This window comes from Panthera leo, chromosome B3 (genome assembly GCF_018350215.1).
Source record: "Panthera leo isolate Ple1 chromosome B3, P.leo_Ple1_pat1.1, whole genome shotgun sequence".
Classification (NCBI taxonomy): Eukaryota; Metazoa; Chordata; class Mammalia; order Carnivora; family Felidae; genus Panthera; species Panthera leo.
This window is the reverse complement of record NC_056684.1, coordinates 33444178-33461574: the sequence shown is the minus strand read 5'-3', so window position 1 is coordinate 33461574 and position 17397 is coordinate 33444178. Positions and strand designations below refer to the sequence as shown.

Below are 17397 nucleotides of genomic sequence, written 5' to 3'. Positions count from 1 at the left end.
GCGAACGAGATGGGAGGTGGAGGACGTCCTGGGCCCAGAGAACTTCAGAAGCAGAAAAGCTGGAGGATGAAAACCACAGGTCGTGGTGATGTGAAATGCTGGGGGGCGGAAAGGGGCTGGAATTGGAGAGTCTGACTGGCTCTGCTTGACAGTTATCACGAGATCACAAAAATGTGATGTATTTATGACTGGAAAAAATCTGTACTTTTCAGAGCGAGCTGGAGGCACCCCATTCCCCGCTTCTAGCGTGGGCTCTTGCCCTGATGGTTGATAATCTCTTAGTAATTGCCCCCCAATCCCCTCCCCCCCCCAGACAGTATATACTTACTGCAAACATTTAGACATTGCTTAGACTTTGGGTGCAAGATTGGGAATACCCAGAGATAAAGACAGGCCCCTTCAGGGGCTTACATAGCAATCCCAAGAGTCAGCACTTTGTTTTGTGGACAATTGAAAATCATCCCAAAGACTTGGCCTTTTAGCAATCTCACGTTGAAATGGTTGCATGGATAAACTAGTTAAGGGGCCCTTTTTTATTGCAAGTGGAAGATAATGACAGCTTGAACAGCTGTACAGCAGAAAGAGGACTGTAGATCCAGGAAATAATGGGTATCCAGAATCGGAGGGGTAAATACAAGAGCAGCAGGTCAAAGTGTGATTTCAGGACTGAGCATGTGGGAAGGCACTCCTTTATGTGATATTCAACGTGTACCAAGGGAAAGGAGTCAGTTACTTAAGTCACAGAATGAAGGAGCTGAACTCTGAATAAAGAGATTGTAAAAATTACTAATGAAAATACAAAGATTTTTCTTGAGAGAATATTTTAAACATATTATCCTCTAAGAAATACATCAATCAGAAAAGTAATGAACAACCATTAAAAACTTAAAGTCATAATCCATGTAAATGTTTAGAAACCAGATAGAGATAGTAGCAAAAATTAAAGTTAAAGTTATTTAACGGTGTGAATTCTTTAAATTAATATATATACATTGCCATCAATTTTAACAGATGAATAACAAGAATAAGGACACAGATAATCTAGTATATGATATTTGGTTGGTTTTTTCTATTTTTCCTTTTATTAAAGAGAGCTTGTTAAATGAATGAAACATAATTTCATATCTATAGCTTCTAATAAAATTAGTTTACATTATCAGAAAAAGAATTCACTATCAGACAATGTGTCCAGAATTTTGATTCATACACTCATCATTGTAGAAGCAGAGAGGAGGGAATGACTAAATTTTGCCTGGGGAAGTCTTTCACAAAGGAGGTGACTTTCCAGCTGGCTCCTAAAGCAAGAGTTTGCCAACCAGGGAAGGGGAGCATGGGCAAAGCACAGAGGAGTGAAAAAAGATGGCATGTAGGTATACCTGCTTTTTGAAAGTTGTTATTAAGCCACTTTGCTTTTATGAAAAACCTCCATCACATCAGCACCTGTTTTGCCAAAGAAATCTGGAGGATTTTCGTTTTTACAAAAAAAAAAAAAAAAAAAAAAGGCAAAAAGTGAAAATAGTGTTCAGTGTTTGCTTTGCAGCAAGCCATTATAGAGGCAGTGTGTGCCCAAGCAGAAAGAGTGGCCATGTCAAGCCCCTTCCCTGGGAACTATGCTCAGCCGCCACACCTTTGAACCGTGTCTGTGAGCATCTAGGCTTTCTCTCCGTTTATTTGGGGCCTCCATTAGCAAGATGTGTCCAAAGGTATCAGAAAAGCCTCAGAGAGATTATTTTTTTGGTCTGGGAATACTCAAATTAAAATTTTCCATATAAATTAAGGGTAATTGCTGCTGCTTTGCTTTACACTATTTTGATTTATGAAAGGTTTCATAGGAATGCTCTACTTTATTTTTTTTAGTTTTTTTAAAATTAATTTATTTTTGAGAGAGAGAAAGAGAGAGAGATAGAGGGAGCGGGGGAAGGGCAGAGAGGGAGAGAGAGAATCCCGAGAACACTCTGCACTGTCAGCACAGAGGCCGACGCAGGGCTCGAACTCACAAACCATGAGATTATGACCTGAGCCAAAACCAAGAGTCGGACACTGAACCGACTGAGCCACCCAGGCGCCCCAGGAATGCTCTACTTTTAGATAGTGGGGAACCTGTATTAAGGATAGGGCTTATGGGGATAACAAAAGGAGATTTGCCATGATTATCTCACTTTTACCATACTCTCTTCTTGGAATGCCTTTCCCACCTCCCACTCACACTCCACCTACTTGAAGGTCTAAACTTACATTTTTACTATCCTGTAAATCTCTGACCTCTCAGACTTGGGTAAAACCCCATAACCCTTTGAGCTTATCTCCATTAGAGCACTTATGTCATAGTATTGTAATTGCTTGTCCATTTGTCTGTCTTCTCTGCAAGAGTAAAAGCTCCTTAAGCACAGGTTCTGTGTTCACTTCTGTATTCCTAGCCCCAGGCACAGTGTCTAGCACATAGCTCAATAAAGACTTGTTAAATGAACACCTACAGGACTCTGAATATCTTTTCTACAGTTTCGCATCTACTTACCCTTCAGGCCTTTGCCTAGACCAGACCAGCATGTATGCTGTGACTGGGGTACAAGTGTGCTGAGACAGTGATCCTCTCAATCCTTAGGGTGGCCAGGCAGAGCCTGGGGCAGCTAGGCATCCTAGCCAGTCACCTCCAGCTAAGAGCCATCTCCTACATGTGCTATGAGAAACTTTGAGAAGCACTCAGACATCACTTCCTTTTGGGTGCTTCTTTATGGCACTGTCACTTTATCTTCTTTACTTGTTGGTGTCCCCCACAAACCACATGCTGAGTGAATGGTATCTTCTTCACAGTGGTATCCTTACTGCCTTAGCCAGGATTCTGCATGTGGTTAAGTGCTCAACAAGTATTTGTTGAAAGAATGAATAAATGAGGAAGCATTTGTATTAACATTTTAAAGATAGTCAGAATTTCTTTTTTTTTATTTTTTATTTTAAAAAAAAATTTTTTAACGTTTTATTTATTTTTGAGACAGAGAGAGACAGAGCATGAACAGGGGAGGAGCAGAGAGAGAGGGAGACACAGAATCGGAAACAGGCTCCAGGCTCTGAGCTGTCAGCACAGAGCCTGACGCGGGGCTCGAACTCACGGACCGTGAGATCAGGACCTGAGCTGAAGTTGGACGCTTAACCGACGAGCCACCCAGGCGCCCCTAAAGATAGTCAGAATTTCAATGTGTAGACGAAAAGCAGTCCATGGAGAAGGGCTACAAATTTGAGAACTTCATCTAATTTGTTTGATTTAGGATCCAGAAGGTCCTAGAACAGTGTCTGGCTCACAGACACTTAATGAATATTTTTGAATGAAGAGAATGAACCTAGGCAGAGATCTCTAAAGAATCTGGAGTGCTATGGGGGTGTGAGCAGTTCTGTTTGTCTAGACTCAATAGCGCATGAAGAGAAATACTGATAAAACTGTTAGTTTCCCCTTTACCATAGGCGCTATTTGATTAAGGCTCTTGCCTACTTTAAGCTTACATCTAGGTCAGATAAACTCATGGGAAAACATCAGAAATCCCATCCAGGTTGGGGCAGCAGCCTCTGATGTTGGGATTTTTAGACCAAAAAAGGGCAAATTTATATAGTTAGGATCGTTATGTGGTGTTTAAGGCCTTTTCAATAGGGACTCCTTTTGCTTAAACTGCATCCTGCTCCAGGCAACCTGATGGCTTCTCTGGCCTAGGATTATCTTGGCTCCAGTCTGATCTCTTAGGCCTTTATGCCTAGAGCCTCAGTGGTTATAAATGCTCATGCTGGCCATAACCACAGACATAATCTGAAACCCCCTTTAGGGAGGTGGGGTACCAATGAAACCTTAAACTAGTTACGTAAGTCCTTTAGAGAGAATCATTCAGACCCTTTGCCCACTGGAATTCCCCAGTTGGCCCTAAAATTTATCACTCATTTCCTTGCCTTCTTCCCATTCTCCTCCTGCCTGCGTCTATTCTCCTTTCTTGACTAATAGGCTATAGACTCCAAGAAACCTAGAGCGCAAACCCCTTCAACTTTCCTGTTCTTTGGCCATCTATTAACGTTTGACTTCAGAAAACATTACTGGGATATTACTGTGAATCAGATTTCCAAAATGTCCAATATCACCGATGCTATGGGTAGACCTCTTTGTGGTAAGAGCACAGTTAAAATGTCTTACTTATGTTGGGAGTGCCTTTTGGATCTTTCTCTTGGATTTTTTTTTCCTTCCTGGGATTGATTATCCTTCTTTGAATTTTTCTGTCACAGAAAATGCCCTGGGGCTTCCTCCCACTTGGGAGAGAACTGGAGAGAGGAGTCAGGAGGTGTCCAGAAGAAGGGAGGCGTGGAACATGATGCAGGATGTAGGCTAGGCAGAAGGAATCCTGTGGCCCCAAGGTAGTAATGCCTAGCTCACCTGTGTAGAGTATTCATTCAAGATCTGGGTCAAGGCCCTGGCTACAGTGTTCCTTGGCCTGGAGTATCCTCAGCATGTCTCTTCCATAGGGACTTGGGTTATAACCACATTAGGCAGTTGGCCAAAATTCAATGGTTTGAATATTCTGCTCCTGGCCTTATACTGTCATGAATAAAGATCAAGCATTCATGAAATTCCAAAGAAAGATTCAACTCTTAACAAAGATCTTAGGGAGAGACACTACATTACTGAACTCAAATCAATATATGCTGTTTGGGAAAAAAAACAATATATAGTTTTCAAACATACAAACCTATGCATGGTTAGATACATACTATAGTGTATGTTTGAAATCTGATATACAAACAGTATATATTTACTGTTCGTAATGTATGTTTGAAAACTATTTAATCCTCTTTTGTAAATGTTTGCTTGAATTAAAACAACAGAACAACCCCCTTGGCACCCCCAAAGGGGATACAGAGATCTAGGGGGGAATTCTGGGAGGCATAAATGTTTAGACCTAGATATGATCTTCGAAATTATCTAGGTTACTTCTCATTTAAGATAAAAGAACTGAGAACCAGCGAGGTAGAGTTGAAGTGCTATTCCTCAAGAACAAGAATAGGATGTTGTTCATAGTGAAACTTCCAGAACTTAGCACAGTGAATGTACATTGTAAGTGCTCAGTAAATTTTTGTCAGATGACAAAATCCATTCCTTGATACGCATAATACAGTGCTTTTCATGCAGTAGGCACACCAATAAATTTTTATATTGCAGTTACCCAACCAGCTGCAAATATAGCCAGAGAGTGGTAAGGCTGGAACCAGACCACAGATGTGTGGCCTTCCTAACTGGGACTCTCTCTACCCCACTGGATTGTGCCTCTGGAAATGCCTGCAGTCATCTAGTCTCCTGGGAATTGAATGCGGTTTAATCATGGAGTCCACTAAGCCTACATCTTGTTCTTAGCCCACTGCCTTATTCTAGAAAGGAACGATCATTGAATTTGAATGTGCATGGCAACTTTCAATTAACTTTAGAGCTAGAAAGAAGCAACAATGCAAGTAATAAAGTCACTGTGTTTGGCCAATTTTTCTCTCCCTTGACAGCTGACTTCCTAAAGTTTGCTTAGGAAAACAATAAAATCCGTTAACCTTCCTTGAGTCCACATTAGGCAGATAGTGGGAGGAGGCCAGTGGAAGGATAAAGAATTGTTCAAATTCAACAAGTGAACACACAAGTAATTGTGAGGTAATTAGAGCTCTATCCATGCAGTCAAAGGTCAAATAAACAGTGATCCTTCCAATTACTATGAGTGATAATACGTAATATAAGAATGCTTCAAAAATTAAAATGATTCTTCATGTTCTACGTGCAAAAGGTTAAACACTTACTATTCGTATCAGAGTTCTATTAGTTGTGAGGAAGAAAACTCCAACTAGCTCAACAGCGGGGAGTTAATCATCTTCACAAGCATCTAGACATAAGAAGGTAGCTATAGCCAAGGTCAAATAGGCTGTAATATCTATTAGGAATCAAGGTTACCCTGTGGTCTCTCAGGACCCATCCAGACTCTCATCTCCACCCCTGCATCTGTTTCATTCTCCTTATCTCCCTAATTTATTCCCTCAGTATTCCAGTATTCGGTTCTCCAGAGACAGGATATGATTAGTCCCGCTAGGAAGAGATGTCATTCTTGATCATGACAGCTGTGGCTATTGGTAAGACATGGCAGTCATCTAACCCACAGATGATCAAAACTCCCACCTTTGAACAGATGCTAGTGAAGGAATAGATTCACTTAGAAGGGACTCTATGGGGAGGCAATGACTGTCATTACTTTATTATAAAAGCAATATATATTTATTTTTTAAAATTCAAAAAGCACAATATTGTATGTAGAAGGATGACTCTCAGTTCACAAACTCAGCTACACAGGAATTACAGTTTTCTTTTCCAGAATACCTCATGACCCAACCACCTGATCTGCTGGGTTCACCATCATCCTCCCCGATGTTTATACCCTTCCCAGGGCTTATTTCATGCTTTTGAGCTCTTTTAAGTGCTAAGGGACCACATAAAAGCCAGAAAGATAGGGGCACCTGGATGGCTCAGTCGGTTAAGCGTCCAACTTCGGCTCAGCTCATGATCTCACAGTTCGTGAGTTCAAGCCCCACATCAGGCTCTGTGCCAACAGCTGAGAGCCTGGAGCCTGTTTCTAATCCTGTGTCTCCCTCTCTCTGCCCCACCCCCACTTGTGCGTGCACTCTCTCTCAAAAATAAATAATAAACATTAAAAAATTTTTTTAAAAGCCAGAAAGATAAAGACTACTGGCACTTTAGTACAAATTTATAAATATATATGTGCAATTTTAAAAATATATACACATGTTTATATTTTTTCTGGTTTTAATATTTTATGGTCAAAGAACATGTCCTGTAAGAATTCTACTTTTTCCTTCTCATCACAAGAAAAAAAAAAAAAATGTAACTATGCTGATGGATGTTAACCAGACTATTGTGATGATCATTTTGCAATAATATAAATATCAAATCAAGAAGTTGTACACCTAAACTAATGTTGTATGTCAGTTATACCTCAAAAAATGAAAAAAAAAGAATTCCACTTTTTGGAACTTAGTAATATTTGGTTTTTGACAGTTTTTCTCAATGTCCTATAGACATTTTTTTCTTCAGTTTTAAGTTTATTTATTTATTTTGAGAGGGGTGGGGAGAGGGAGAGAGATAATCCCAAGCAGGCTCCAGGCTGACAGCACAGAGCCCGATGTGGGGCTCAAACTCACAAACTGCGAGATCATGACCTGAGCTGAAACCATATATATGGCAAAGTATGTATGGTTATTTCTGTATAAGACCATTTTCTCTGCGCATACATCCATAATCTCTAACAACAAAAAATGAGAGCATGATATAACTATTGCCACGCTCTCATCTTTCAGTTAACAATGTATTACGACAAGTGAAATAAGTCAGAGAAAGGCAAACACCATATGAGTTCACTCATACGTGGAACTTAAGAAACAAAACAAATGAGCAAAGAGACAAAAAGACAGAGAGGCAAACCAAGAAACAGACTTCTTAACCATAGAGGACAAACTGATGGTTACTGGAGGTGAGGTGGGGAGGGGGGGATTGGGTGAAATAGGTGATGGGGATTAAGGAGTGCACTTGTGATGAGCACCGGCTGTTGAATGGAAGTGCTGAATCACTATATTGTACACCTGAAACTAATATTTGCACTGTATGTTAACTGGAATTCAAATACAATATTTTTAAAAACCAATATATTATGTAAAAGAGCTAATATTCTAGGGGGGGGTCCCCCAGTTTTATAGAGACATAGTTAACATACAGCACTCTATAAGTTTAGGTTGTATGGCATAATGACACATATCATGCAATGATTACCACAATAAGTTTAGTTAACGTCCACATCTCATATAGCTACATATAATATATATATTTTTTCCCTTGTGATGAGAACTCTTAGGATCTACTCCCTTAATGACTTTCATATATATCATACAGCAGTATTAACTTTAGTCAACATATTGTACATTGCAACCCTAGGATTTATTTCTTATAACTGGAAGTTTGTGCCTTTGGCCACCTTCATCCAATTTCCCCTCCCTCTACTCCCTGTAATATTCTGTTTTTAAAAGCGAAATAATAATAATAATAATAATAATAATAATAATGGTAGCTAACATGCACTAACATGCTTATCATGTGCTGGACACCATTCTAAGGGCTCTACCTATGTTAATTTATTTAAGCCTCACGGTAACTTTATGTTTGATATATGTAGATGCTCTTATTATTCTCAGTTTATAGATAAGGACATTTGAATTGAATGGTTAAAGTTCCATAATTGTGAAGCTCCCATAATTAATTAGTCAGTTCCCATTAATGCACATTTAGGTTGCTTCCAAATTTTCTCACTTATAAGCAATACTACAATGACCATCATTGAGGATATTGGTTGCCAAGCCAGCATCTATTTTCATCCTATCCCACCATCAATACCTTGTTTTCACTTGGAAGTTTCATCCTTCAGTTCTGTACCTTGGATGAGATTGACCACAGTCTTAGGCCTTTCTTGGCTTAAGCCATATAATTCCCTCTCACTCTCTGTAAATACTTGGAAACATGGGATAAATATTGACGTTCTCGCCAGTAATGTGTGAAAATGCTCATCTAATCAATCTTTTTCAATATTAGTATTATCCTTTCATTGCTACTGTTAATATCTTAAATTTAGTTGTAAATATATGTATGAAATTGGTAAGTAAGATCTAGCAAGACAGAAACAGCATACATGACATACATGTTATTATAGAAAAAGAAAAAGATGAAAGAAAACTGGATAATTCTGGCAAATAAGAGGGAAAGAGGAGGAAACAAGAATATGTATTTAACAGAAAATACAAAGAATGAGGATAGGACTAAGCCGAATCAATCTAAACTATCATCACATATGTAAATAAGTTAAATTCCGCTAATCAGAGACAAAGACTCAAATTGTGCAAAGAACCATCTAAATGTTGTTGATAGAAGACATTTATTGTTTTAAGTTTTTGGTTTTTTTCTGAGAGAAAAGTGAGAGGGGCACAAAGAGGGAGAGAGAATCTGAAGCAGGCTCTGCACTGTCAGCACAGAGCCCAACATGGGACTTGAACTCACAAACCATGAGATCATGACCTGAGCTGAAGTCAGACACTTAACCGACTGAGCCACCCAAGCACCCCAATTAGAGACATTTAAAATGGTACCAAAATGTCAATCTATGACAAAGTAGGCAAAAATATATAATGGGAAAAAGACAGTCTCCTCAATAAATGGTGCTGGGAAATCTGGACAGCTATGTGGAAAAGAATGAAACTGGACCACTTCCTAATACCATACACAAAAATAAGCTCAAAAGGGATGAAAGACCTAGATGTGAGAACGGAAACCATAAAAATCCTACAAGAAAACATAGGCAGTAATCTATTTGATGTCAGCCATTGCAACTTCTTACTAGACATGTCTCCAAAAGTAAGGGAAACAAAAGCAAAAATAAACTATTGGGACAACATCAAAATAAAAAGCTTCTGTACAGTGAAGGAAACCATCAACAAAACAAAAAGACTATATACTGAATGGGAGAAGATATTTGCAAATGATATATCTGATAAGGAATTTATATTCAAAATGTATAAAGAAATTATACAACTCAACACTAGAAAACAATGTGATTTAAAAATGGGCAGAGGACTTGAATAGCGATCTTTCCAAAGAAGATATACAGATTTCCAACAGACACATGAAAAGATGCTCAACATCACTAATCATCAGGGAAATGCAAATCAAAACCACAATGAGATGTCACCTTACACCTGTCAAATGGCTAAAATAAAAAAAGATAAGAAATAACAAGTGTTTGCAAGGATGTGGAGAAAAGGGAACCCTTGTGCTATGTTAGTGGGAATATAAATCGGTACAGCCACTGTGGAAAACAGTATAGAGCTTCCTCAAAAATTTTTAAATAGAAATACTATGTGATCCAATAATTCCATTACTGGGTATTTACTCAAAGAAAATGAAAGCACTAATTTGAGAATATATGTGCACCCCTATATTTATTGCAGCATTATTTACAATAGCCAGAACAGGGAAGCAACCTAAGTGTCTGTTGACAGATAAATCAATGAAAAAGATATCACACACACACACACACACACACACACACACACACACACACACCTTTATACATTGTATTTAAATATCAATAAGACCGGGTCGCCTGGGTGGTTAAACATCCAACTCCTGGTGTCAGCCCAGGTCATGATCTCACAGTTCGTCAGTTCAAGCTCCACATTGGGCTCTGCGCTGTCAGCCTAGAGTCTGCTTTGGATTATCTCTCTCCCTCTCCCTCTGCCTCTTCCCCGCTCAAAATGCATAAATAAACTTAAAAAAAAATGTAAAATGTCTATAGAACATTGAGAAAACTCAAAAAACCTCAAATATTACTAAGTTCCAAAAAGTGGGACTTTTTTTTTTTTCATTTTTTGAGGTATAATTGACATATAACATTACTTTTAGGTGCACAACTTAATGATTTGATATTTGTATTATTGCAAAATGGTCATTACAATAGTCCAGTTAACATCCATCAGCATACATAGTTACATTTTTTTCCTTGTGATGAGAAGGAAGAAGTAGAATTTATAGGACATGTTCTTTGACCATAATATATTAAAACTGGAAAAAAAATCTAAACGTGTTTATATTTTTTAAATTCTAAATAATTCTTGGGTCAACTATAAAAACAAATACTCCTAGAAGTATATCAGAAGAATAACAGATGTCTTTTATTTCTTTTTGTTGTCTCATTATTGAGGCTAAGACTTCTAGTACTATGTTTAATAGTAATGGTGAGAGTGGACATCCCTGTCTTGTTCCTGACCTTAGGGGAAAAGCTCGCAGTCTTTCCCCATTGAGGATGATATTAGCTGTGGATCTTTCATATATGGATTTTATGATCTTGAGTTATGTTCCATCTCTACCTACTTTGTTAAGGGTTTTTATCAAGAATGGGTGCTGTATTTTGTCATATGCTTTTTCTCCATCTATTGAGAGGATCATATGGTTCTTATTCTTTTACTAATGTGGTATATTATGTTGACTGATTTGCAAATATTGAACCACCCCTGCAGCACAGGAATAAATCCCACCTCATCATGATGAATAATTTCTTTTAATGTACTGTTTAACTCGATTTGCTAGTATCTTGAGAATGTTTGCATCCATGTTCATTGGGGATATTGGCCTATAAATTCTTCTTTTTGGTGGGGTCTTTTTCTGGTTTTGGAATCAAGGTAATGCTGGCCTGGTAGAAAGAATTTGGGAGTTTTCCTTCCGTTTCAATTTTTTGGAACAGTTTGAGTAAAATAGGTATTTACTCTTTTTTAAATGTCTGGTAGAATTTCCCTGGGAAGCCATCTGTCCCTGGGCTTTTGTTTGCTGGGAGATTTTTTTATTACTGATTCAGTATCTTTGCTGTTTATAGGTCTGTTCAAATTTTCTGTTTCTTCCTGTTTCAGTTTTGGTAGTTTGTATGTTTCTAGGAATTAGTCTATTCTTACAGATTGCCCCTGTTTGTTAGCATAGAAGTAAAACATTCACTGTTCACAGATGACATGACATTTCTACTCTGTGTAGAAAACCTAAAAGACTCCACAAAAAACATTAGTTGCTAGAACTAATATATGAATTCAGCAAAGTCACAGGATATAAAATCAATGTACAGAAATCTGTTGCATTTTTATTCCCCAGTAATGAAGCAGCAGAAAAAGAAATCAAGGAATCAATCCCATTTACAATTGCACCCAAAACAATAAGATACCTAGGAATAAACCTAATCAAAGAGGTAAAAGATCTGTACTCTGAAAACTATAGAACACTTGTGAAAGAAATTGAAGACCACACAAAAAAATGGGAAAACTTTCCATGCTCATGGATTAGAAGAACAAACATTGTTAAAATGTCTATACTACCCAAAGCAATCTACACATTTAGTGTAATCCCTATCAAAATACCACTGGCATTTTTCACAGAGCTAGAACAAACAATCCTCAAATTTGTATGGAACCACAAAAGACCCCAAATAGCCAAAACAATCCTAAAACAGAAAAGCAAAGCTGGAGGCATCATGATTCTGCAGTTCAAGCTATATTACAAAGCTGTAGTAATCAAGACGTATGGTACTGGCACAAAAAGAGACACATTGATCAATGGAACAGAACAGAAAACCCAGAAATGGACCCACAACCACACAGTCAAGTAATCTTTGACAAAGCAGGAAAGAATATCCAATGGAAAAAATGGTGTTGGGAAAACTGTACAGCGACATGCAAAATAATGAAACTGGACCACTTTCTTATACCATACGCAAAAATTAATTCAAAATGGATGAAAGACCTCAATGTGAGATAGGAAACCATCAAAATCCTAGAGAACACAGGCAACTTTAACCTTGGCCATAGCAACTTCTTACTAGACACTGTCTCAGAAGGCAAGGGAAACAGAAGCAAACATGAACTATTGGGACCTCATCAAGATAAAAAGCTTCTGCACAGCAAAGGAAACAACCAACAAAACTAAAAGGAAGCCTATGGAATGGGAGAAGATATTTGCAAATGACATATCTGATAAATGGTTAGTATCCAAAATCTGTAAAAAACTTATCAAACTCACCACCCAAAAAACAAATAATCCAATTCAGAAATGGGCTGAAGACATGAATAGATGTTTTTCCAAAGAAGACATCCAGATGGCTAACAGACACATTAAAAGATTCTCAGTATTCTCAGTATCACTCATCATGAGGGAAACACAAATCAAAACCACCACCTCACACCTGTCAGAATGGCTAACATTAACATCACAGGAAACAACAAATGTTGGTGTGGTTGAGGAGAAAGAGGAACCCTCTTACCCTGTTGATGGGAACACAAACTGGTGCAGCCACTCTGGAAAATAGTGTGGAGGCTCCTCAAAAAGTTAAAAATAGAACTATCTTACAACCCAGCAATTACACTACTAGGTATTTACCCAAAGGATACAAAAATACAGATTTGAAAGGGTACATACATGCACCCCAACATTTATTGCAGCATTATCAATAATAGCCAAACTATGGAAGAGCCCAACTGTCCATCAACTGATGAACGGATAAAGTAGATGTGGTATATATACATAATGGAACACTACTCAGCCATCAAAAAGAATGAAATCTTGCCATTTGCAGTGATGTGGATGGAGCTACAGTGTGTTATGCTAAGCAAAATAAGTCAGAGAAAGACAAATACCAAATGATTTCACCCAATGTGGAATTTAAGAAACAAAACAACTGAACATATGAGAAGAGGGAAAAATAGAGGGAACCAAATCATGAGAGATTCTTAATTATAGAGAACAAATTGAGGGTTGATGGAGGGAGGTGAGTGGGGGATGAGCTAAATGGGTGATGTGTATTAAGGAGGGGATTGGTTGTGATGAGCACTGAGTGTTATATGTAAATGACGAATCACTAAATTCTACTCCTGAAACCAGTATTGCACTATATGTTAACTAACTAGAACTTAAATAAAAATCTGCAAAAAAGAATAATGTATCTTATACAAACATTTAATTACTGTAATGCAAACTTAGATAAACATTAGGAAATGTATTATGGCAACATATATGGTAAATAGACTAAGGGAGAAAGACCACGTTCTAGAGGTTAAGAAAGTATTTGATACGGCCATTCTAAACGTTAAATCTTGGCAAAACAGAAATAGAATGAAACTAAAACAAAAATGAATATACATATGAAACAAAAAGGAATACAGGCAGTTCCATTAAAGTCAAGAGTAAAATAAGGATGCCTACTACACTTCATAAACATTGTTTTGGAGGGTCCAATCAATCCAATAAGGCAAGTTTTGTAAAGGAAGAGACAGAATTGTTATTATTTGGAGTCGATATGATGTTTACTTAGAAAACCTAAGAGAATTATCCAAAGGAATTATTGGAATTAAAGTAATTCGGTCAAGTGGTCCTATAAAATACATAGACAAGAATAACTTATTTATATGTCAGCAGTAACAAATTAGAAGATGAAATGGAAAAATGTGATTCACAAAAACAAGTGGGTTAACATATGTAAAGCACCTAGTACTGTTCCTAGCAGATAAGAGGTTATATCAACAAGCTATAAAACTAATATTTATTTCATAGATTCCTAGAGGTGAAATTACTAAGACAAATGATACATTTTTAAGATTCTTGATTTTATATTTTAACTTTTTATTAAAGTATAGTATACATATAGAATGGTAATCAATGCCCAGATCAAGAAAAAGAACATTTGCAGCACCCCAAAGTCCCCTTAGTGTCCCCTCCTAGTCCCCAGTCATCTTCCTCCCAAGGGTATTTCTAACTTCTGACAACACAGATTTTGCCTGTTTTGTACTTCATATAAATGGAATCATACATATTCAGTCTTTTGTATCTGGCTGCTTTTGCTCAACATTGTGTTGATGAGATTCATCCATATTGCTTCTGTGCTTGTAAATTATTTATATTGCTACATAGTATTTCATTGTATGAATGTACCATGATTTTTCCATTCTTCTCTCTTTTTAAAATTTTTTAAATGTTTTTATTTATTCTTGAGACAGAGAGAGACAGAACATGAGCAGGGGAGGGGCAGAGAGAGGGGGAGACCCAGAATCTGAAGCGGGCTCCAGGCTCTGAGCTGTCAGCACAGAGCCCGACATGGGGCTCGAACTCACAGAGTGTGAGATCATTACCTGAGCTGAAGTCGGACGCTTAACCGACTGAGCCACCCAGGCGCCCCTCCCTTCTTCTCTTGATGGGCAATTGGGTAGTTGCCAATTTGGGGCTATTATGACAAGTGCTGCTATGAGCATTGTAATACATATCTTTTGGTGGACATGTGGACACTTTTTTCTGTTGCATGCTACCTAAAATGAGAAGGACATGTATCTATTCGGCTCCAGCAGATACCGACAAGCAGTTTTTCAGTGAACATACCAATTTACGCTCCCAACAGAAGTGTATGAGGGTTCCGGTTGTTCTACGTACTTGCCAACACTTTTCCATTTGAGTCATTCTGGTGGATGTGCAGTGATATCGCATTACAGTCTGAATTTGCATTTCCCTCATGACTAATGAATCTGAGCACTTTTTTATGTTATATATGTATATGCTTTTATTCTGGAAAAAAACATCACTTAAGGACTTTGCTCATTTTTCTATTAGGTTGCCTCTCTCATTTATTTGTAAGAATTCTTCATTATATTCTTGCTATGAGTTTTTTTTAGATACACATATTGAAAATATCTTACCCCACTCTATGGATTGCCTTTTTACACTCTCAGTGGTACCTTTTGGTGAATAGAAGTCCTGTTTATTTTTTTAAAATTTTTAATGTTTTTAGTTATTTTTGAGACAGAGGGAGACAGAGCACGAGCAGGGGAGGGGCAGAGAGAGAGAGACACAGAATCTGAAGCAGACTTCGGGCTCTGAGCCGTCAGCACAGAGCCCGACGTGGGGCTCGAACTCACGGAGTGTGAGATCATGACCTGAGCTGAAGTCGGATGCTTAACCGACTGAGCCACCCAGGCGCCCCAGAAGTCTTGTTTAAAAACAATTCTTGGCCTACTGTAAGGTCACAAACATGTTACTCTATTTTCTTTTAACCAAACTGCTTTTTTTTTTTTTTTTGCAAGGCCATGAAATTATTTTAAGTTATTTTTCTTCATGATTGAATACACACAGATAATGGAAATGATGCATTATTGTGCTGCAAAGATGGGTGGACTATATAAAAATTCACTTGTCGAATTTTCTTTAATAGTCCTCCAGAGCAACTTGAAGAGAAGCAGGGGATGCTTTCACAAGAACACTTTTGTGGAAGGACCTAGCATGCTTTAAGCACCAGTGTGCCAGGCTAGCAATGGCATATACTTCGTCTCTCACATTTTGCTTAATTCTTCTGTAGAAAATCCTCTCGTGAAATACCATGTATTGTATTTGTCAAACATGCACATATCCAGGGGAAGGAACGCCTTTCTTCTGCTACCATGATAGGGCGTTGCTCTCAAGCATGTGACGATGCCTTGTGCTTTACCATTGTGACTTGTGGCATGATCTGTATGAAGTTCCTTTTACCCAATATTTCTAGTGTTTTTTTAAATGTTTATTTTTATTTTTGAGAGAGAGAGAGCGAGAGAGCAAGCACACAAGCAGGGGAGGGGCAGAGAGAGACACACACAGAATCCGAAGCAGACTCCAGGCCCTGAGCTGTCAGTGCAGAGCCTGACGAGGGACTCGAACTCACGAACTGTGAGATCATGACCTGAGCCGAAATCGGATGCTTACCTGACTTAGCCACCCAGGTGCCCCGCCCCCCCAGTATTTCTAGGGTTAAATGAAAAGGAGAGTTCTGTGTGTTTTCAGCATCATTTTTCAGTTCCTGGATGTTATGATATGTTTTGTCATCCAAATTTTGTCTCCTTTACTAATGATTTCCACGAGCCATTTTTTCCCAGAGTATGTCTTTTGATAGCAGCTTCCCAGCAGCTTTTTCTTCTTCTCAGTATCCCATGGTGGGGGCCTGGCTTTTCATTCCCCCCCTGGATGACCTCTGCGAGGTCAGCATGGGGCCCGGGAGCAGGGCCTGCCTCTGCCAGTGCCTCCGCTGGTTCACTGGCTGCTGTGGTGGAATGTTACAGTATACATCGTCCACGTGTTTTTCCAAAACTGCATTCACATCAATCCAATTGTTTTCTCAGAGACTGAGTCCTTAACCAGCTTGTGCCAGTTCCACAGTGAAGGGCATCAGTGCAAGAGCAGAGCTCCAGGCTTCTGCAGGGAGGGACTGGGAGCCTAAATAGCCCCCATAATCTGGTTTCTGCAGCAACTCCACATTGTGTTGGGTTGGTGTTGAAGACTCAAGATCCACTGGCTTGAGCTATGCTCCTCCTGGACCCTGCAGGCTCCGGGGCAGTGGCTGCCAAATAGGCAAGGGACCCCAAATTGCTTTTTATTTTATTTTATTTTATTTTATTTTATTTCATTTATTTTATTTTTTCCAAATTGCTTTTTAAAGTGGGGGAAGTGGCAATATACCCAGTCACCAGTGATGCATGAATAATGTTTTGTCATATGCATCCGGGCCTTAGCAAGTTCCCAGCAGGCCAAGAACATCCTACCTTTTGTCTAGTACTGCCCAATCTGTTCCTTCAACAGCTGGAGGGTTGCATCATTTGCCAATCAGACACTGTTCACAAAATGCCTCTTGATCTCGGGGTCATGAGTTTGAGCCCCACATTGGGTGTAGAGATTACTAAAAAATAAAATAAACTTAAAAAAACAAACAAACAGGGGTGCCTGGGTGGCTCAGTTGGTTG

General features: G+C 38.6%; 1 pseudogene; it reads right to left on the bottom strand.

Moving 5' to 3' along the window:
* Positions 1-15743: 15743 nt before the first annotated feature.
* LOC122222520 lies at positions 15744-17194 on the bottom strand (annotated as a pseudogene).
* Between the last annotated feature and the right edge of the window lie 203 nt (positions 17195-17397).